At 36.5% G+C, this 22,383-nt stretch overlaps 3 protein-coding genes across 6 annotated transcripts in view; 1 reads left to right on the top strand and 2 right to left on the bottom strand.

Annotated features, from left to right (window-relative positions):
• The window catches only part of LOC139970032 (uncharacterized), a 445,342-nt gene that overhangs the window by 226,264 nt on the left and 196,695 nt on the right, over positions 1-22,383 (bottom strand). The gene's annotated exons all lie outside the window — the stretch shown is intronic.
• The window catches only part of LOC139970009 (NLR family CARD domain-containing protein 4-like), a 261,218-nt gene that overhangs the window by 169,443 nt on the left and 69,392 nt on the right, over positions 1-22,383 (bottom strand). The window lies entirely within an intron of this gene.
• The window catches only part of LOC139970080 (uncharacterized), a 496,120-nt gene continuing 487,798 nt past the window's right edge, over positions 14,062-22,383 (top strand). The window contains exons 1-2 of one of the 2 annotated variants that reach the window (XM_071975727.1): positions 14,062-15,373; positions 16,646-16,821. The gene's annotated coding sequence lies outside the window, so the exon portion shown is untranslated. The remainder of the gene's footprint in view (positions 15,374-16,645; positions 16,822-22,383) is intronic. The other variant, XM_071975724.1, reaches the window with a different exon arrangement.

Raw genomic sequence — 22,383 nt, 5'->3', positions numbered from 1 at the left:
AGGAATGTCCTCCTAGTCAGGTTAATTGTTTACTAAATCATTGAAGATAAACAAAGTAAACAACAAACATGTAGAAATACCACATTGTACACAATAAACTAAGTAAACGGAGCAAATCCTTGTAACAACCGCTTGCCATTTTCCGCCCGGATCACGTGATTTTTATCGTATGTTATTTTCGGTAAATTGATTGATAATATAGATCGTTTTCGTGAACCCTTGTCACTTTTAAATGAGAACTAAAATGTCTGAGATTGTTAGAGTGCAGTGGTAAAATATAAAATCTAGAAATTATGAATCTTAAAACTGAAATTTTTTTCTTAACCTCAGAATAGTTTAAGATGCTACAAATTACATATTTCAACGTAATTTCGGAATGACAAACCTGCACAATCTTGCACTAAAACGGAGGAGAAATAGAAGGTAGAGGGATAAGAGGGTAGAGAACATAGCAACACTCTTTACTGGGCGCAACAATTTGTCATCTCGGGTTGAAGTTAAACACAAATTGTTACTATTATATGATATACCAACGTTATTTAAGTATTTATTCAATATCAACCTTCATAATTGTAACACATTGCACGCATTGTTTTTTTTTGTCATTGATCTAAATCAAATTCTACAAAATTATAACATTTTTGTGGAGTTGATAATAATGACCTTAGCCATTACACAATCGAAACTTCCTATTCAACTATGTTCTCAATAGAGAGCTGCATGTGTCCAAAATTTCCGACCCCCTTCATACCGAGGAATTAGTAAGACTTCCTGGTCATACTTTGTTAAGAATACGCTAATGCCATCGTCGTTGATTCGCAAAAGAAAAGTTTTATTGGAAGGTTGAGGCACAACCACTGAGGGGAGGCAAAAGTTTTCAGCAAAAGTTTTCTTTATACCGGTACTTTTGAACTGCATATCATTATCATTATTTTGAAGCCAAATAGCAATTTTTTAGACATGAAGGCACTTGTTACAAACACACAACAACAAGAGGGCACTTGAGTTTATCGAGCATGAAATGAAATTATCTGGAATAACAGGTAACAGATAGTGCATAATATCCAATAAATATGTTAAAGTCGAGCTCAGTATCATCCTACCTTATACCTGAATTGCCCAGGTCTATGTAAAACACTACTCCGGACAATGGAAAGATAATATATACAGTAGGTTATGCTCCTTGTATCTAATTAGCATAATTAACGCATAAATACTGCTACTTCTTATGTAAAACGTTTCTTTACAATCGTTAGTTTTCTGTATCTATCCAGTGACTGGTTAAAACAGGCGCGTTCGAATATTTCACTAATCTTATATATAATGTAAGGGTTATAGCGGACACAACAACTCAATGTACACATGTAGGCAATATATTGGAAATAATTGTTGCACTAATAATTTATATTGCTACAGCATTGAAAACTATTTATTAAAGGCTATATTTTAATAAAAGGGTTCTTCCCGTTTAGACCCCTCCCAACGGACGCAAGTCATATTTGGAGCCCACCCCACCCCTCCTTTCCAAAGATAGCCCGAATGCAAACTGCACTGAGATTTCGATGAATTCAATGCACTAGACTTCTGCTTGTAAGTATAACCAGAACAAGCTGTTACAATTCCAATATGGCATGATAACACAGGTCAGTCTACTGTACGTGGCTATACACACCTCCAAAACAATAGGGGTCTTGTCTCGATGTTATGAATCCACACACCAAGTATTAGAGGTATCCACGATTTTCATCATTATTGAAAGTAATCGCTATTTGGCGACCGTGACTAAAAATCTACTCGCCAAATTTCACTCGCGAGTAGGCCTATGATTGTTGTTCAAGTCTCCAAAGTACAGAACAAAGGTTAGGCAGTTAGGCAGATGCATGGTGCTACGTAATTGCACATTGGAAAGATATGATTCTTTGCAGTACGAAATTAAAACTTTTTCCCAACAAAAGTAAGTGTTGAACAAAGTAAAACATGACGCAGAATCATAAATATGCAGGTAGCAGGCGCGTATCCAGGATTTTCTAACCCGGGGGCGCGAATTACCATCTAAGCGGAGCGCCACCATCCGTTGACGCGGAGCGTACAAGAAAATGTTTGGTTTTGATACCCCCCAGATCACCGGAAATGGCACTTCTCGGGCTTGAAAATGAGCAACCAGATGTACACTTTTGCCTGAGAACCAAGTATTTCCCAAAAGTTTTTTTCCATCCATAACCTTTTTGAAGATTGTAACCAGTCACACATCATGTTCGACCTGATTGCATGTCCTATGGATCATTGCTTTTGTAGGTGATTCTACGTCACGGCCCACAATATCCGAAAGCCCCACTTTTGAAGGTTTTAAGCCGATTATTTGTTGAGAATTTGAAAATTCCCATTTCTCGTGAATAAAAATCACTTGAAAACATACCCATGATGTTGCAAAAAATTCAATCTATGGACAAGCAATATAGAAAAGCCTCCTTGAACCCCTAATAGACAGGTCAAAATTGCACGAGTAGAAGAAAGTATGATGAGGAATGGTGAGGAAATTTTCTAAAATTCCGACACAGTTAATTTCTTGGTGTAGAAATATTGCAAGCTCTTATAATGGCTATTATAAAACTTGGTTGAAGGAAATGAAAAATAGCAGATATTTCCGATATCAGGTATATCGAAACCGAACACTACACACATAGGCGTAGGTCCCGTAGGAGGCGGGGGCTGATATTGGCATTGATGAGTTGAACGAAAAATTTCGGCTTTTTTCGGGCAAGTCGTTACAGCCCCAAATCCAATTTGGCTCCTACGCCTTTGACTACACACATAAACAGTTTTTTGAGGCTGTTCATCGTGGAACATGCATTTCAATGCTCACTGATATGATGTTATATCTGCTCTTTGCTTTACAAATTCGAACAGGCGTGTAGCGAATACTTGCGAGTAGTTGGCGCGAAGCGTACAAGAAAAATTTTGGCCGAAAATGCCTCCCAGATCGCTGGAAATGACACTTCCCAGGCCTTGTAAGTTGCATCTAAGCATTGTCTGTTTTGAAATTACTAGCGATGTCATAAAGAAAATTTGCACGGGGGGGGGGGGGGCGGTCGCCCCCTTCCCGAAATGCGTCATGTTTCCCGACGACTCGGTCGAGTTCAAGACCAGCCACAGTTGGTTCCATATAGCACAATTGTACTACAATTTATACAATTGTTTAAGTCGTCCATACACACACACGCGTTATGATAGACCATATATAGTATTTATATAGATACATTAGTGAGAGAGGAAAAATGGAAACGTCAAAAATGGAGTTGTCGGTGTAAGGGGTAGGGTAAGGCGCACACCCCCTCCGTAATCCTTGATCTGTCACTGGCTACCCTGTGTATATAATAGGGATCAACGCTTTAACTATGACTGTTCATCTTTCTCTTCCCGAGGTCTTGGCTATCTTCTACTCCCTCCTTTCTCCTTTTCTCTCTTTTTTCTTTTTCTTTTCCCTTCCTTTCTCTCCTCCTTTTCTTTTTCCCCCTCCTTTTCCCTTTTTTCTTCTCTTTTTTTTCTCTCCTCTTTTCCTTACCCGGGGGGCGCGCCCCCAATGCCCCCCTGGATACGCGCCTGGGTAGGCCTACTGTAGTGTCTCAAACAATTAAAAATACAACATCTGTAAAATACCTACGAAGATAGCTTAGCTTCTGTTACATTAGGGCTCCTCTACTTTACTATTATATTGCATTCTTATGCCTATATAGGTATATGCGTAGAGTATTCATGTTTCTCTTCATGCGTTCTGAAAGCGTAGACTCGCGATATTTAGACACAATTACTTGACATGTTTTCACTCTATTCGCTGCGATTTGACGGAAGGAAAACCCCGGATGTGTGACCGACAGTATAGAATTTCCCACAGATCTCTACTAACTGTATTTCCAGGAACATAACACCTCTCCTTCGGTTTCTTTTCTGTTTAATTTTCCTTCCTTTTTCTTTTGAGTTGTTGAACATACATGTTACTATCACAATATACTTATGTTCAGTTTTAATCAGCATACCACCATGATTCATGTAAAACATCGCAAATTATGACGCAATGAATTCATTTCAACAAGTGAATAACTGCTTCTTTTGTTTTCCTTCTCAGCAACAAAACTAAATGAACCGTGGCCATACTTACGACCTGGATATGACCCTGGCAGTTGTATAAGTGCTTATTCTGATTGTTAACTTGTAGGTTCATTCATTGTGTACCGGGGATATAAATATTTACTATCATTTTGTAGCGTGTGTTATAACAATAATGTAAACCATTTAGAAGAAAGTTCTGAAGGCGATGATAACAGCCTATAAGCCTTTCTAAATTCGCAAAAAACAGTTGCAAATTTGAAATCGATTCTAGTTGTCGTTATCCATTATACATTTTAAACTTCGAGGGAATAATTCAATCACTTTCGCCTGTTCTGTGTAGATAAAAAGAACTAGCGGAGTATATAATTTGATATTTAAAGAGATAAAAGATCTCATCAAACGAATCTTAAAGGATCTCAGGTGCTTTGTTTTCTTGATCGTGTTGTTGTTTGCTTGTTTATGATTTATGGCTGAGAAATATATTAACTTGGTTATTATTACTTTATTTCAGATTGGTAAAAGGCGACATGAACCTTCGAATTACTTTCTCCCTGCTAAACACGAGCAATATTTTATCTCCACCGTTTAACCGTTTAATCAACTTCACAGAACAAAAATGTTCTCCATAAAACTAGGCAGTTAAGAACCCGCAATGCTTGTAGTCACATATTAGAGTTACATTAAGGGCTATTCAATTATGTGTTAATAAGGCAGACTTCCTTATACCAACGAAAAGTACATACAGAAAACAAAACGAAGAAAGGGAAATTAAACATTCCTTCTATATAATTAGTGAGAGGAGCAAGTGAGGTGTGTATTAAACAACCGAGAAAATCAACTTTACTCATTTAAAATATATAAACAGAGAATAATAATGAGAACACGCCGTAATATCACGGCATATGACATACAGTATCACTGAATGGCTGTTAGATATATACCTAACCCGTATTGAATGAAATGATGTATTATTCCCAGCCACTGTTAGACACGGACTGACCTACTTATCGTCTGTTTCCATGGTTACGTTGCATGGCAGTGACAACATTCCAGGTGTACACTAGACGCGTGTCTCGTTTATCTTTCTATTCATTATCTTTAACCCTGGCTCGTGTCATCTATTGTTATGCTAATTAGGTATTTACGGGAGATCCAGGTGTGTCATATTTACTGTCAACTTAATTTACTTTAGAAATAAATTGTTTGAATCAATCGTCTGTGCAGAAAACTATTGTAGAAGTAGAGTAGGCCTACTGTGTGTACTAAAACGGTGATGATGTTATCGGGTAGAAACGGAATTAATTTGAAGGGCTCCCTAAAAAAGATGATGTGCGAAGCAGGGGGGGGGGGGGCGAAGGAAGGGGTGGCGGTGGGTACAGATAAGCTGTCTGAAGGGGAGTGGGGCAGAGGAGGAGAGACTAAAATGACCCAAGAGCACACTGGGATTGGGGTAAAGTATTTAATCTAGATAGGGAATCAACATTCTCTGTTACATTTTGTTTATAGTCAGACCAAACAAAACCCCCGAAGTGTGTTATTTCCAGTAATATTTTTCTCCGCGGTCACAGTTATTCCCGGAATGGCGTTGTTTCACATATAACATACGTTAAGCATCGTTCGTTATCATATATTTCATTTATGTAACTACTCAATAGCTTTTGTCTTTTCTTTCGAGATTTGGGTGAGGTGCGGTGAGGGGGGGGGGGGACGGTTGCGACTTAAATATTTTCTTTTTTTAGTAACACGTCAGCTGTAAGTTGAAGATGTTACTGATTATGTTGTGAATGGTAAAGACGGAAAGGAGAAACTTTTACGAGGTTTGATCTGTGAGAGCAAAGAGGGCAAGAGGAGGCGAGAGGAGGGGTTGGTTTGGGTTGGGTGGGGGGGGGTCTAAAATAACACTACATTGAACGGACTAAGCAGGGACGTCATGATCGAATCAAGTATGAAGTAACATTAATACGAGGAATATTAAAATATTATAGTTCTTGTTTAAAGTAATCAATTATACAAAGTTGAAGCTCTCGGTTAATTTTGTAATTATTGTTGAAAAATTAGGTTAAAATATAAGCATAAATCATAATTAAGCTTATTTTGTATAACGTCGTATTTCAAACTATAACGAAGAAAGTGATGTAGTTTAAGCGGATTTCATTTGAACCTTTGAAATTTATCAGATACAGATTTGTCTTTAATGATATTTATGGCAATACATTTTTTTTTAACTATATAGTTATCTCAAATACAATTATTTATTTCCTTCTAGTTAACTTTTATCTTGTTTTAATTAGTTAACTTATGTTGAGTAACTATTTTTTTTTAAATTTTGAAACTAAAACTATTTTATTGGTTGCTTCTTTTGTATACATTTCAGTTTTGCTAGAGTATCATAATCTGATCAAAATTTTGAGGAGTTTATGCTATTATTTATGCCATCATTTTACTACATTAAAATTAATAACGATTTTCAATCTCTTTTGTTTCTTAAATTAATTGTACATAATTGAAAATCAACTGTTTCTGAGGTTTCAGTCAAAATTAACAGTTATTCTTTATAAAACTTTACTTTATAATATTAATTTTACTCGCTAGAATTATTAAAATCCAATTTCCTTGTCTATATATCTCTTATTTTATCCTAATAAACATTCCTGTAATTCAAAAACCTATTTAGTGAAATGTTAACATTAAAATAAACAAAGAACATTTTAAACAACCACCACCCACCCCTACCCCTCTCTTACCAACACCCTCTTAAAATATTCCCTATTAATCCATTATATTTTTTGTTTATTTATTGTAACATTCTACATAATTCCTTTCACGATGACCTAATTATTCAAATAAATCCAAATAAACTAATTACATCCAATCTTTGACATTAAAATACAGCAGACTTTACATTCTCTATTGCTAGTTTAATATTGATAACTTTTATTAATTAAATTAATTCCCTGTCTAACTGTTATGATGATTCTAACATCTACACCGGAATACTTACATCAGCTCCTTCAAGCTTGTACACTGTGAGGAGTAAGACAAGATGGCCGCCAACTCTTCATTTGTTAGTCTCCTTTTGTAGTCAGAGATCCGCAGCGTCTGGAGAGAACTCAGGATAGAGAGAGAGAGACCAGACTCAAGGATAAGGTTCAGACCAGACTCATCAACTCTAGGAAAGCAGTCTACTAGCCACACACAGGAGATAGGAATCTAGAATGAAAGAATATAGTTACTGATAATAGAGTAGATAGAGATAAATAGATTGGATTTGGTTAGGTTTAGAATAATTATAATAAAATAAAAATAACGAAAAAAGATAAAGGAAAATAAAGCGATAAACTAGGACATTTAGGTCGTGTTTATTTGTAAGACGGAATCAGTTATTAGAACGGAAATAAGGGGCTGATTTTATGGGGACACAAATATAAACAGGAATAATTACATTAGATTAGAGAAAATAAAGTGGTAATGTAGGATTAAAGGGTTAGTTTGATTGTTTTACAATTAAATTATTCATTAAAGTTTTTATAGCTAGTAAGGTTTAATAAAATAAGAATGTGAGGCTACACATTTGTATTCATTAGTTAATATGAAACAAATCTCATTGACGGGTTGAGAATTTTATAAGAAATGGGTCAATAATAATTGAGATTATCTATCTTTTGAAGAAAAATATTGATCACATTTATTTGTATTTTGATTTAGAACTTTCAGAATGCAAATGTAATTTAATGTTATATGAATCATGAAAAGGAAACTTCTACTCTAACTAATACCAGGTTTTTATCAAGTTTAAGGAGATTTGGGGGAATTATATTTAAATCAATATAGGTTGTTTCTTATAATTAAAATGCAATTTAGAGAACAGATGTACGGTAGCTCAAATTCAAGTTTCAAGAGAGAAGGTTGGCGAGGCTTAAACTCAAAATTTAATATACAAATTATTAAATATTGATCCAAATCCGACTATTCTGCTTGAATTATAATTATTTCTAATTAATACGATTTGGATAAATGATGATGTCCATTAGTGTTTTATCAAATTCATTCCTAAGTTACGGTTTAAGTTTGACATAACTTCTAGTAGATTTTTTAGAAATGTAGCTTTGTTCTTTCTTTGTGTTTGTAGATATTCCTAAATTGGGTAATGCTTATGATCTTAACTTTCTAAACTTTATCGTTTCTTCCAATTAAATAGTACCATCCGCTTTTTACATTTTTTAACGAATAATATTGTTATCTGAAAACACTTCATATCCTTGAAGTGTTTAATTATACTAATTAATTATTACCTTAAAGTTTCATCAGGTTAATTGGGTCTTCATTGAAATATCTTATGTTACTATGGAGTTCATCGGGTGTGAACAGTTAGCGGAACATTTACCGTTAAGCCCGGGTCACATCTGTGCGATTCAACACGCGATTCAACTCGCAACTAAAATCACGCGAATAAGAAAAGTTGCTTCTGAGAAGTTGCGCTGATTAGGACATTGATCTATTGCAAATCAACTGCGCAACGTTGATTGCGCAACAAGTTGATACCCGTGTCTAACTACGCGATTCAACCTTCAATTGTATTGCGAGTTGAATCGCGTGTTGAATCGCGCAGATGTGACCCGGGCTTTAGAGCTACGGCTCTGGCAAACTTCTGCTATTGAGTGTTGCAGCAGGGTAAAATAAGTAGCGCACTTTCAATTTCAAAACCATTTTACTTTTTAAATATCATGTGGCCATAATAAGTCTGTTGGCTTGGAAATGACGTACAGTTTTTATAATTAAGTGGGCAAAATTAAGACAAACCAGCTGTGAGAAGAACACCACGATCTAGTTGCTGCTGGAAAGACATGGACTAAAGATTCCTTTTTAATAACTATGTATTGTATTTGATTATCATTAGACTTAATAGGAATACTGTTTTATAGAGGCTCAAAGCTCTAGGCCCTAAACAGTATTTAACAAAATTAAATATCACAATAAGTGTCAGGTATATTGGCAGGAGTTAGGTTATTCAACTAATAATCAGTTATTAAATAACATTATTTCAGTCAGCCTGCTCGGTAAAAAGCTGCAGGTTTCTCACACAAGTGGCTCATATGTCTGACCTGGTAGATTTAGTAAGTTAGGTGATTACAATAATAATTGTAAAATGTCATTGACTTGTATTCACGCCTATATATAAGGCTATATTATGTACGAGTAAAATCGAATTGAACCATTTTCTTGATTTAAATTTTTTGAAGGGATTACAAAGTTCCAAAGTTTGTCTATGGATACTTTTTGCTAGCTAGAATGAAGTAATTGTTTTCAAAGTAAAGGATAGGCATCAGCTCACCTAGAATGTTAATCGCTGGTTTCATTATTCGCTTAAGTTAAGATCCCTAAAGGAGACTCAGTGTCTCGATTGTATTTTTTTAAATTCCTTTATATTTAAGATCTGCTTTAATTTGGAATTTTTTGATAATCAGTCAACAACTATAGGCTAAGATTTGTATCATTTATTAGTTAGATTTGATAAGCATGTCCTCTTGCTAAAAGTAGTAATTCTAGCTTTTCGCGGGTGATGTTTGAGATTTTTAACATATAACTGTATTACTAGTCTAACCTATAGCCTACCTAAGTTTGGCCTGGCCTTTGTACACATCCTAGCCTATGCCTCTATACCATACCGTCAAGTTATCTCTCTGATCAATAATTACTGTTTTAACTATTCACAGCGGTTCCTCTCCATTAAACAATCCATCTCAATAACCACTCAACAAGTCAATGGTAACAAACAACTCCCACGAATATACTACGTACTCTGCAACTCCACTGATATAACACTAAACCATTCATTGTCAGTGATACTGATATATACTAGATGTGCACAGGTATTCAACAGCACGAGTCACCGATATTCATATACAGGTGTTTCCCAGCTGTTCGCGGGTGATGTTTGAGATTTGTAACAGACATTTTGGCGCCAATAGAAATAAATTTAGGTAAAGTTATACATGCCCGGTGGAAACAGACAGTTTATAAACTGACGTCGATTGGGTATGTAGTAAGGAAAGGGTCGAGGAAGTAAATAATACAACACAACCTATATCAAGTAGATCAAACTATCCTGTATCATTGACATTTCTCCCTAAGCGGTAGGGTGTTAGTCCCAGTGCACCCCCCTCCCCCACCAACGGTTAAAATTTGGGCAAAAAAGCATTTTATGTACTCATCCACCCGTGCACCTTATTATCTGTTAGTGGATGCATAAACAAACAATTAACAAAAAAGTTCGAAAACCGTCTGTTTCAAATGATTTGAAGGCGTACATGTTTTATGAATATCAAAACCTACATGGAATAACATAAATTGAACATCCTTGTTCCGTCACACACATCTTGCAGACACATCGTGCAGACAAAACGTGTCTGTGTCAAGTTACATGTTTGTTTTTACAAATAATCATAATAAATTGATCATTATGAACTTATTGGAATAAATGTAACGACACAACTTTTTTCATCCCCTCCCCACCCAACCACCTTGTAATTAATTCCATTCCATGCCAGTGCTGTATTATGCAGTTAAATATTTGCACCAGCAAGAGAGTGTCAGGCAATCAAACGATGTTTTGTCTTTTCACGTACCTCGTAATTGCTCAAATCAAAATACTATGTCGACATTTCACCAATAATTGTAATAGTTAATTCATGTAGCCCCCCCCCCCCCTTTTCTCCCGTTTTACTTATTACCATCCTCATCAAGAAAAGTTTATTTTTTGAGAAAAAAATAGTTGAAATTTGTATAAAAGAGAAATCTTGACTTCGAGAAATGCAATGGCAATACAAGTTTGAGATAAAACGCTAATATTTTTAGTTGAGAAGTCAACATTTCAATAGTTTAAATTTAAAACAAAAAGAAATCGACATTTTACACGAAGGGAATTAAAGAGGTCGAAATCAATCGAAGAGGTTTTAAATTTTAGAAAAAGTAGTTTAATGTTGAGAATTTCGGTTATATTACAGATTGCAATTTTAAGACAAATTTGATTTTCAAGAAAAGGGTTTCAATTTTGAAAAAGGGTTGAAATTCCCAGAAATATTCAAAACTTTCGGGATAAAATAATTAAAATTTTGATATGGAAATTTTGAAATTTTTCAGTGTTCTATGTGGGTCACAATAATGACAAAATGTGTATTGTTTACTTAATTGGGATGCCCCCGACCCCCTCCCCAACCAATTCATTTTTTGCTCCCTTCCTACGCCAATCAAGTGATTTGTCACATGTCTACATAGATATGGGGAAGGGTGTAGAACATAAAGGAGGAGGTACATCTTGTGGCTAATTTGTGTATATTTCTGATTAAGTGCATGAGCGGTAAGTTTGCCTCTCCAATCCTGAAAAAGGATCGACTCTCCTGTATGGTTTAGTACCCAGTAACGTGGGTTCACATTCCAAAATTCTCCCGATCAATTTAGGAAGGGGAACGAACATTTATGGTCAGACTATATGTGGATCCGAAAGTTTTGATGTTGTTGCTGTGGAGTAGTCGTTGAATGCAGTTCCATGTACGGGGTTGTGGGAGTCCTCCGACTGAAACAATTCTGGGGCGTAGTTAGACTATAATTTTTGTCTAAACTTAAATTAAGGTTGTGCTAAAAAATACTAGTGTGAAGTTTAAGAACTGAACTGACCGATGTTAAAATCACTATTGTATAATTGCATAAAAAAAATCAGAAAATGCAGTCTTGCTCGCGTCCAGTTATTCTGTAAATAGCCGTTGGGTGGACATGTTGCCAAACCAGTATATTATTCCTACATACAATAATGCCTGACAAAGAGGTACACATTATTGCATGTTACCTTCATGTAGCCATGTAACTGATTTTAATGGCAGATGCATTGGTTATCTACTACTTGAAATCGGTTTGCAGGACTAGGAGAATGGGACCCCTTCTCAACCCCCATTTTAATATAGGATTTCAAGGGGGGGGGGGAGCAAATCCCAACTGACTTAGGTAGGTCCTACACTATTATGGAAAGGCTAGAGAATTTAAAAATGGCGGAGGTGTGGTCGTTGGCTTGTTGAAGGCAAATCTCAGTAGCCCCGTCTCCTGAATTCTTTTTGAAAATTGATGTTAACTGGTGCACCCGAGGCATAATTAGACCACCAATTAGGTCTTAAATTGGCTCCATACACCATGCAGTTTTGCCTATGAACAATGTTTTTGTAAAGTCATAAGGGGGGGGGGAGGGGTGTACACTCGTAGCAGTGGCCTTCTTCTCAGCTGAATGTAACATTGCCCCCCTCCCACCCCTCCCCGACTTCTATCCAAGTGTATAATTTAGAAATTTTCTGATTAATGTTGAAATACCAAAATACTTTCATCTCGTCATTTCAAAAGTCTTTAGAAATGATAAAATATTGACTTCTTTGTGAGCTCGTAGTAAACAATATCCTGAAAAGTGCCAAACATGTCTAATTTTCATGCTGTCTTGGTGACACTTGTAGTGACGAAATACTATCACGATAGATTTCGCTAGGCGATAGTACGCGTTTTTCTTTGGAACTTACACTAGCCCCTTATCTTTGCTTTACTGGAATGGTCAAGACCATCAAAATATTTTCATTATTTGCATATTGCGTTTTTATTATATATTTAGTGCCGGACCCCTTTTATATTTGGACTTCGGAAGATCTGTTGTGAATAGTCAAGATGCCGTCCAAATTGTAATTTGGTGAGTTGCAGTGTAATAACTAAGTATTGTTTTGTCTTTTCCATAAGACTTATACGCTACGACCCATAACACGTATACACTTCAAGCGGCTATAGAAGATTCTATGAACGCAAAATTACCAGAAAATTATCGAGGTGCAAAATGATGAATTGACATTTCGCAGCATAATGTTGAAGACCTCACTCCTAGATACAAGGAATTTGCCATTTTGTTGTAAATTGCTTTCAGTGGCGTAGCCAGGATTTTTTTCAGTGGGGGGGGGGCGCTGGGGGGCTTGAACATTTTCTGGGGGGCTTGACCATTTTTTTGTTACTATCTAAGCGGAGCGCCACTATGAGTTGGCGCGCAGCGTACCGTAAATTTTTAGCTAAAAGGGCCTCCCAGATCGTTGGAAATGACACTTCCCAGGCCTTCTTAGGTGCTCTAAAGTTTTCTCAACATCCTTTATTTTGAGATCCCATGTTATGATATGGTCATCAAAGAGTTTAGTGAAATAGAAAAAAAAAACAATCTGGTAAGTTACTTTGAAATATCATGACAAATCTTTTGTGAGTTTGACACCGGCATTGACAGTTTTCGACAAATCTGAAAATTGCGTGTGGAAAATAAAGAAAGATTGACTGGGCTTTCAGCCAAGTAACATACTGAAATGACCGAACTAGATTGCGTCTAAAATATTATTTGGGTGATAGACTGATTGGCCGGCAGTGGCGGAGCTAGGGGTATTGGTCGGGGGGGGGGGGCGAGAATGGCCTATAGGGGGGCTTTCGACACTATCTAAGCGGAGCGCCACCACAGGTTGGCTCGGAGCGTACAGATTTTTTTTGAGTAAAGATTTTCCCTAGATTGCCGGAAATGACTCTTTCCGGGCCTTGCTAATTGGAGGTAAACGAAGAATAAATATGTGTCATCGACATTTGTGACAAGTGGAAGTTTATATGGGTGTTGAAAGTACATGCGCTTTATCACAATCCCCGTGGTATCTTTGTGAGTGCTCATGTTTTCGAAAAAAATAGATCGAAAACCCCGTACAGTTCTTGGAAAGAGTTTCGTACAACAGAATTAAGTGCCGATAAATTAAATACCGCCGTACGTTAGAGCACTTTGTCAGTAAACTACACCAACAAAATGTGACAAATGTCAATAGGTAGATGAGAGTGAAATAAAAAAGTCAATAATCGCGAAGTAAAACATGCTTAAAAAGCTGAAAAGGGCGCCAGCAGTCCATTCGAGTCCGTGGGGGGGGGGGGGGGGTAGTTCTCAATGATAGTGTTGCCTCCTTTCTTGAAAATTTGGTTGTTAGTGGTTTTAAGAGCATCAGGGTACGTCCCAGAAGTGAAAACCAGATTGAAAATGTAACAGGGTATTGAGGCAATGACGCGAGCAATGATGTGAGAAACATGTGTATGATGTCAGCATTTTTTACCTATTAACATCTTCTTTGGCATTCAAGTACCTGGAGACTACCTTTCTATAAGGGTATAGTATTGCTCACTAGCTTGTTTGATCAGTTAATACGCACTGGTTACAAGATAATGATAGGCTGTTTGTATTAGTATTTATTTGCATGTTAGGGATTATGGATATTTAAAAAAAAGAGTGACAAAGGCAAAGTTTGCCCGAACAGTCGAACACACAGATTCAGTAGTAAACATTATGTGTTCTGTAGTCTTGTAGAGCAAGAATGATATTATTCGACGGTCGTTAACATGCGTTTTCAGTACAGTGCGACTACTGTAGACTTCTCGGCCTATGAGCTATGTCACGTCAGGTTTTCAGCAACTATAGCCTACTGCCGGTCCGTGGTCGAAGGGTCGTTCATGAGTGGTCATCATGGAGATTCGAGACCATTCAGACCAATGATATATTTTTTTTCGCACATGTAATTTTTTTTCGACACCCAAAATCCCAGTGAGGGGGGGGGGGCGACTGGGGGGCGACGAGCTTTCATGGGGGCTGTCGCCCTCACGCCCCCCGTAGCTACGCCACTGATTGCTATTATTTGAATTGGAAGATTGGAAGATGTGGAGTGTTAGCTCAGTGGTTAACACCGGTGCCTTTCAATCATAAGGTCCCCGGTTCGAGTCACTCCCAGATTAATGTATGTCGTCCAGTTACAGGGTTGTTGACAATTAACAATTCATAATCATGGACGTTAAATATGAATGTGAGAGACTGACTTCGGTCAGCTTGCGGCTTTGATAAGCCAATTAGGCTTCTTCGCGAGTTCCTGCTTGCAGGAGGATCTAATATACATACATACATACAAGATTGATCATTTATCTGAAAAAGAGGGGTATTTCCCTCGTGGCCAATGAAACGACTTGAACAAGTCTCATCTTCAAAATCTAAACAAACCAACGACACAGTGTAAAGCAGCGTTTGAAGAACGGTTGTATGGTTGTACAACTTGTACTTCTCTGTTTGTTTAACGTGATTCCCTGAAGCTACAGTACTGGCTTACTAATATGAAGATATTGCAATATATTCCAGATGGTGATACTGAAAGAAACAGACTAAGTATATTGCAATTGCCAAAGAAGAAATGTATGTCGTGTTTTCCTTTCATATTGTTAGGCTATGTACCTACAAGGACAGGGACATCATAACGTTGAAGTTATGGCTTAGGTCTTCTTTAGTCATATAAGAAAAGTGCAGCCTAACGATGGCCTAGTCCAATGGTTTTAATGACAACATTCAAAAGTTCGCAATGCCAGCATAAAGCGTGTCCTAGGATCAGCACAATGTAGGACTAGCTGAAATATGGTGATGCTAGCCTGTTAGTTGGTTACAAGTTGAAGGAGAGGGTTTCCTCCCTCAGAATACTGATCACATTAGTTTATTGAGGAAGTGTTCTACATTTGCGAGATCATCCAAGTACTGTATCTGAAAGGTTTTATTCAACAAAGTGGCTAAATATTCTTACGACTAGTTGTAACAATAATACCCTTTTGCGCATGCACAGTTGCTATTTTTACGACTAGGAGTACTTTTTTTACGACCAGGAGAAACAATAATTTCCGGTTAGGGTTAGGTTTAGGGTAAGGGTTGGATTGAGTGTTAGGGTTAGGGTTACCCCTACTACATGCGCAGTTGCTTTATTTACTTTTAATTCGCATGAATTCGCCGATGTCGTAAGAATAGTTTATAAATAATTGTTACGACTAGTCGTAAGAATAGCCACGGCCTTTATTCAAACTATGTAGTCATAAAAACCTACTCTTAAAGTACTCTGGAGTTGTTTCCTCTCCTGGTATATTGTAGATTTAAGTACTAACCTGCCAGTGAGTAAAGGTCAAATGAAGTGCAAGGTTTTCCAGAGATTGAGATTCAATATCCCATATCATATACAAACATTTTTGTAGTTTGTCACCCATAATACTGCAGTGCTTTAGACTTCCCTTGCTGGTCAAAGACAACCCATTATTGGAACATATCCAGAATTTCCAGGGTTTGTGCTGGTAATGCTCAGTTCCTATTGACGTATCTTTAGCTTCAATATCACAAATCAATTATATGCACTTTTACATAATTTACTTACTAAAGGTGTAGGGGTCTTTTACAACTAACATGTAAAGTTGATTGCTCACAAAACTGCTGTAGTGTCACGTTGCTATCTGAATGCAAAAGTTCCTAAGAACTTTCAAAAAGCTTCAGAAACCAAACACTAATCACTAACATAAAATGATCAATGATTGGATCAAAGTGGAACTGCTACCATGGGTTTTCTTTGTAAGTGAGTATACTTTTGTTTCTGAAGTCTAAAAATATCTGAATAACTAATTTGATTTCATGTTTAGTGTTTCACTTTTGATTTAGAAATCACTGAGGCTCAGTCTGACGGCTCCATGATGTAATAATTCAACGGTAGGAAGAAACCCTCTAGTAATTATGAAGACAGAGACTGTACTTGATAGAGGAGATCAGGACCTATGAACCTATCAAGCTTCTTCCAGTATCCTACACTTCTTGATGCACAGAGTTCCATAGGAATGGTAAGAATGAAGTAAATCTGGTTGTTGTGACTTGATTCACCAAACTGATGGCTAGCAAGCATGGTTAAGGAATTTAAATTTCCCTGCCACTCTTTATCAATATCATGTCATGATAACATGTCTTCCTTGCATATTTGAGAGCTAACTACCATTTAACATAAACATATTCAAACATATACAGGCACTGGCATTAGGGTGGTGAGCACTTGGCCCCCCCCCCCTCCCCCATAGGCTCCACTTGGTCTGCAAAATCACTATCAGAGAACATTAAATATCTGAAAAGTGAAAATGCCTCAGCTAAAGTCCCCAGGGACTCCCGCCAGGGCTTGGATTTATACTTCATAGAAATTACATTTTTCTCTCTAACATGTATTTACATGCTTTATACTTAGTACAAGAGGACATGAAGTAGAAGAGATGTTACAGAGCTCTTCTGAAGCCCCCAGCACCCGGCCAGGGCTCAGCTATATATTCCACAGAGTAAAATCAGATTAAGTATTTCTATTACTGACATGTCCTCATGTGCTCAAAATGCAGATTCCAGAAACTATGTGAAAATACTGTACTGAAGATTTGGAGAGCTTTGCATTACCCTTGTAAGTCCAGCCACTATAAACACTATGAACACAATTGGAAATACTTCCTACTAATCTGAGAATGTACAGCTGTGAATAAAGAATTGTCACTTATGCTTGTTTAATTTTTAAACATTGCTGAGCCAGTCACTGCAGTTGGATTTAAGAAATCTAATTGGTCTCAAGACTGATCTTACTTCGGCGACTAAGTACGGTAGCTTAAGAAAATATATAAGTGTCCCCAAATTTCAAAATTTGGAATTTGCTTTCTCAATATTTGGAATTTTTATCTCAAGATTTTCACCTCAAAAGTCAAAATTTTGACTTTTTCATCTCTCAAAACTTTTAACTCAAAATTTTGAGGTTATAAGTGTCTTCATCTGCCAAATTTGTAGAAAGAACTAACCATATTGTATGGCTATTGACCAGCTGAACAGGGTACTTTATAAACCTTTGGTGATCTAAAATCTAGAAAGAGACCCCCCTTCCCCCCGAGAATGGTGTAACTAGGTCAATGTAGCCAATGCAGTCTCGAGGGCCTGGTACCATTAAATAAAGAAAAATAATATGAAAACACATCCACCAAAGCTGACACACTAAATTAGATACAATTACAGTATCTCCTAATGGGTGGAAATTCAAAAGACATTCTGTCCTCAATACGAAAGAGAGGTGCGAAATCTCACAAATTTCTCAGTCAAGCCCAAACCATGCATGGTTGGGTTCGTGTGAGGTTGGACTCTCCTTTGGGAGCTCATTTATATCACTGCACCACACCTTTATGTGCCACTTCCACTAAACAACGGACAACCCGGTTCAAGTTTGATGCTTTAACTGGCTAATTGTTTTTACACTTAATACCTGGTTATTGGAAACTGAACTGTACTTTCCTTCCTCTGTATTTTTTTCTCTGTGATTGTTCATGTATACATGGTAGTTAGCCAGAGACTATTTCTGACTGACATTCTCAATGTCTCCTATAATTAGGACTTAAATCTCATTCACATCACTTTCTTTTCTCTTCATTAGGTTAATTATGAAGCGAGCTGTTAGGGGATCACCTATTCCACCTGTAGTTACCAGTTTTTGATGGAAGTCACGTTCATACTGTGTTGACAAGGACAATGAATGGTTCATCATCTGATATTTCCTCCATGTGATGGTAATCACATTAATGGTAAGTGTTGAACAGTATGATAACGTTTCAAAGATGTGTGGTAGATTTTATGGATAGCGTCGCAGATCGAGGAATACTCTTTTATCTCCATTCACTCTCACTAAAATAATGTATATAAAGTTTTAACTCATCTTCTCAAAATACAACTGACAGGATTACGCCCTAGTAAGGACATTAAAACGATCGGATTCTTGCTGGATTAATCCAGTACTTGGTATGTTTGTAATGACCTTGCTACAGTATGACACAATAGCTACCTCAACACCCTCTGGTACATTTTACCATTTGCCAAACTGAAATAAAAATTGCCTTCTAGAGACTCATATGAATAAAGTCTTCTAGAACTCCTGACACTCCCAGAATTGTAAAACTGGAAGACAACTTGTTGGTTTATATGAAAGTAGCTTGGGTTACCTACAAATATGTCTTCTGTGTAGGTATTTATTTTCTTCAGATTAAAATAAAAAAAACTTGAAATACCATTTTAGATATTCCATAATGCTGTAGAAACATTAAAGAAGTCAACTAAGTCTGTATTGCTGAGCTTTGTGTTAGAAGTATTTGTAATGAACACTCCATCAAACAAGAACACCTTGATTAATTTAGGTAGGTCACACATATGTCACACAACTATGGATATAATCTTGAAATTTAATGTGTTATGTTTGTTATGATATTTATTGACTGTAGTACAGTAGAGATTACTGTTTTTAGCATTTGCTTAAATATTGGAAATAGGATTTGAAATATAAAATTGGACAGTAGAATGCAAATCAACTCCACCTTTATTATTCATCTCAAAGATGTCTATCATATCAGCTGAAGATTATGGTTGGGTTTGTATCTCCTTTCCTACTTCTTTGTTAATTTTAGCCAAACTCCTGATAAACTGTCGCACACCAGTTCTAAGATTCACAATCACATCTTGTGAGGCTAAAGAAGCATCATTCAAATAAGGTGTACACAAAATCAGTAACATAGAGAGCCAGACACAGTTCCATGCACAGTTGTGTCACCAGATCCACTTTTTTTAAGTCTTTGTTTATCCAAAGTTAAAAGTATATCATTCTTTATCACATATTTCACTGGGCACTTAGCTGACGTACAACTGTAGCCTCCACCCAACCCTCACCCTCTCACAACAGGACTGCACCGAACAACATGTTATGAAATAACAACTATATGTCAAAGTCTGCAGATAGAAAAATATGTACTTTAACTCAATCAATTATAGTACAATGTCATCATTTCCGAAATCCTACAAATTCATCAACCTCTAGACAGAACAGTGAACCAATGGTTCCTAAACTATGTGACCGAAACAGTCATCATGTTTTCTTCAGGCTCCATCTGTTTTCAGGGTTACATTGTTATTACTTGTGTTTCTCAATTGAATATAAACCAGACTGGATTGCTAGTGGTATTGCTTAAAGTTTGTATTGAAGATTCAATGCTTGTCTCAATTTCAAATTAATGTTTCTTTATATTTCAATTAGTTTGGTATTAGGTGAGCTGTATATACACTGTGGGAAGCATTATGAGACCTTGAACTCATCTTGTACAGTCTATAGATTTGTATTCTAGTTGCTTTAGTTTCTTTACATTGTTATTATAATTATAACTGAGTAATTTATTTTGAAACTACAGTAGCATACCATACTGTATGTTTATAGTAGCTGTGTTCTGTGTTTGACAATGTTACATGGTAGAATGAAGCTACTTGCAGACTGGGTGATGTCAATTTACATAAATAATAACATTATAACTGATGACCAAATGCATTTTGTTTTTTCTCATCAGGTAAACTGGAAATATTCAGTACTGAGATCAGCCTGTTTAGGGATTTACCAGTTTCATATCCGGATAACAGCTCTTGGAAGAAATGTGTACAGTTTACATGAGCAGGGTAATGATTGTATGGTCCACCACCTGATTTTTACCCCACCCACCCCTCCCCCTCTTCCATGAGAATGCAAGTGTTTAATTGCATATTTTTACTCCATGACGTATCAGATGATCCCTCAAGGGAAATTTCCCCACCGGAAAGTCTATCATCCAGCACCCAACCCCCATCAATTGCAATCACTGCAAAACAAGACATAACATATGAGCAATCTAGTTAGAACACTGCTAAAGGTTGTGCCTTAGGGATTTTGTGAGACCTCTTTTATTCAGTGTTTCTCTAATTGTAGCATCATCTCTACAAATTTTACCATAACTGTAGGTTTCAAGAAGATGAAATTCTGATGCCAAGTACATCTCTAATCTTACAAATCTGACCAATTTTAATGGTCATTAGACACACATTGTTTCATTATGTAACCGTTTCATTCCTGTGTGGGCATATAATGCTAATAAAGGCTTTCTATTGTCACCGTCTCCAGGTTGAGTGGATATTATGTAATTTATTCAAGGTCCACCCATCCCATCATATTAAATAGTTGTCAAGGATAATGATAGGTATTGAGTATTGCACTGATTTGATTGTAGTACTTAAGTATGCACTAGGGGTCTCTTTTACAAAACCATATAGCTTAGCCAAATACAGAACATTCATGTGCTGGCAGAGGTTATATAAAGGTCGGTCACATGTGTGACGTGAAATGATACTGGCTTATTTGCACAAAAAAAACATTGGCAAATTCCTCAGTTTCTAACAGGGCTGGTTAACCCTTCTTTCTCATGTTTCTCCCTTAATGTGTTTCTATTCTAACAAGACATTTCACCTCAATATTTCACTTTTTAAAATTAGCATAATACTACATAAGCTAAAAAAATCCGGTCACGTGTGTGACATTGTTGGGTCACGTGTGTGACATTCTGAATTTTCTGTCCATAGTATGCAATTTTTGCAGTGCAAATGTGACTCTAGTAATGACCAAAGAACAGCACTAATGTTGATATTCCATAGGAATTACTTTAAGACAGTTTTACTGCCATGATTTGGAGGGTCACGTGTGTGACATTGTTTGGTCATGTCTGTGACATTCTGCATTTCCATTGATAAATGTCCCACACGTGACCATCGGTCACGTGTGTGATGACTAATTAGAGGCTATTAGTTAATCGTTAGAATAATTATTTGACTGGATATTTTGCAAAACTAACAGTCTGTACCAAGAACGGTTGCATATCAATTGTGGACATCATAAGGCACATCAGTTACTTTTTACGAAAACTTTTGAGTTATTTTGGTCAAAATTTGGTCAAAATTATGCTAATTAGCACCCATTATTAACAAAGAATTGAAGATCAGGAACCTCTACTTTAGGAATGAAATAAATGAACCCATGTATAACTGCCTCCATGTGATAGTTGATAACTGAAATATTATTTCTAGATACTGATGTAGAAAAAACAAATATACAGTTAAAAACTACAAATTTTGGCTAAAACTTACAATAATGCAAATTTATGCAAATTAGTATGTTATGGTTGTAATTTTAATGAAAAAAATATGAAACAGAAAACTTGAGGAATCCCTCTAAAACAAAAAGTATAGCAACTGGTCCTGATGAACACTTTAGTTTTTTCATGCCAGTTTCATTTTCCAGAGAATGGCCCCAAAGATGAACAACTTCATTGGCCTGCTGCACCAAACAACGTTAAAAGTACCTAATTAGAAAGTGTGCTGACCAAGTTAGTCTAATCCATAGGATTGCAAACATATTCCCAAGTGTTGCCTTTTGTTTTCTTTATGGATAAATTTCCAAAAATTATTCAACTTTAAAATAAAAGTGCCTTGCAATAAAATGAATGAACTTGCAATTATTGAGTCATTTTAGCATAAGCTTGTGTATCTGTGAGCAA

Source organism: Apostichopus japonicus, chromosome 7, assembly GCF_037975245.1.
Source record: "Apostichopus japonicus isolate 1M-3 chromosome 7, ASM3797524v1, whole genome shotgun sequence".
In the NCBI taxonomy this organism is placed as follows: domain Eukaryota; kingdom Metazoa; phylum Echinodermata; class Holothuroidea; order Aspidochirotida; family Stichopodidae; genus Apostichopus; species Apostichopus japonicus.
Note: the sequence above shows the minus strand (reverse complement) of the source record. Positions and strands in the feature narration are given on the sequence as shown.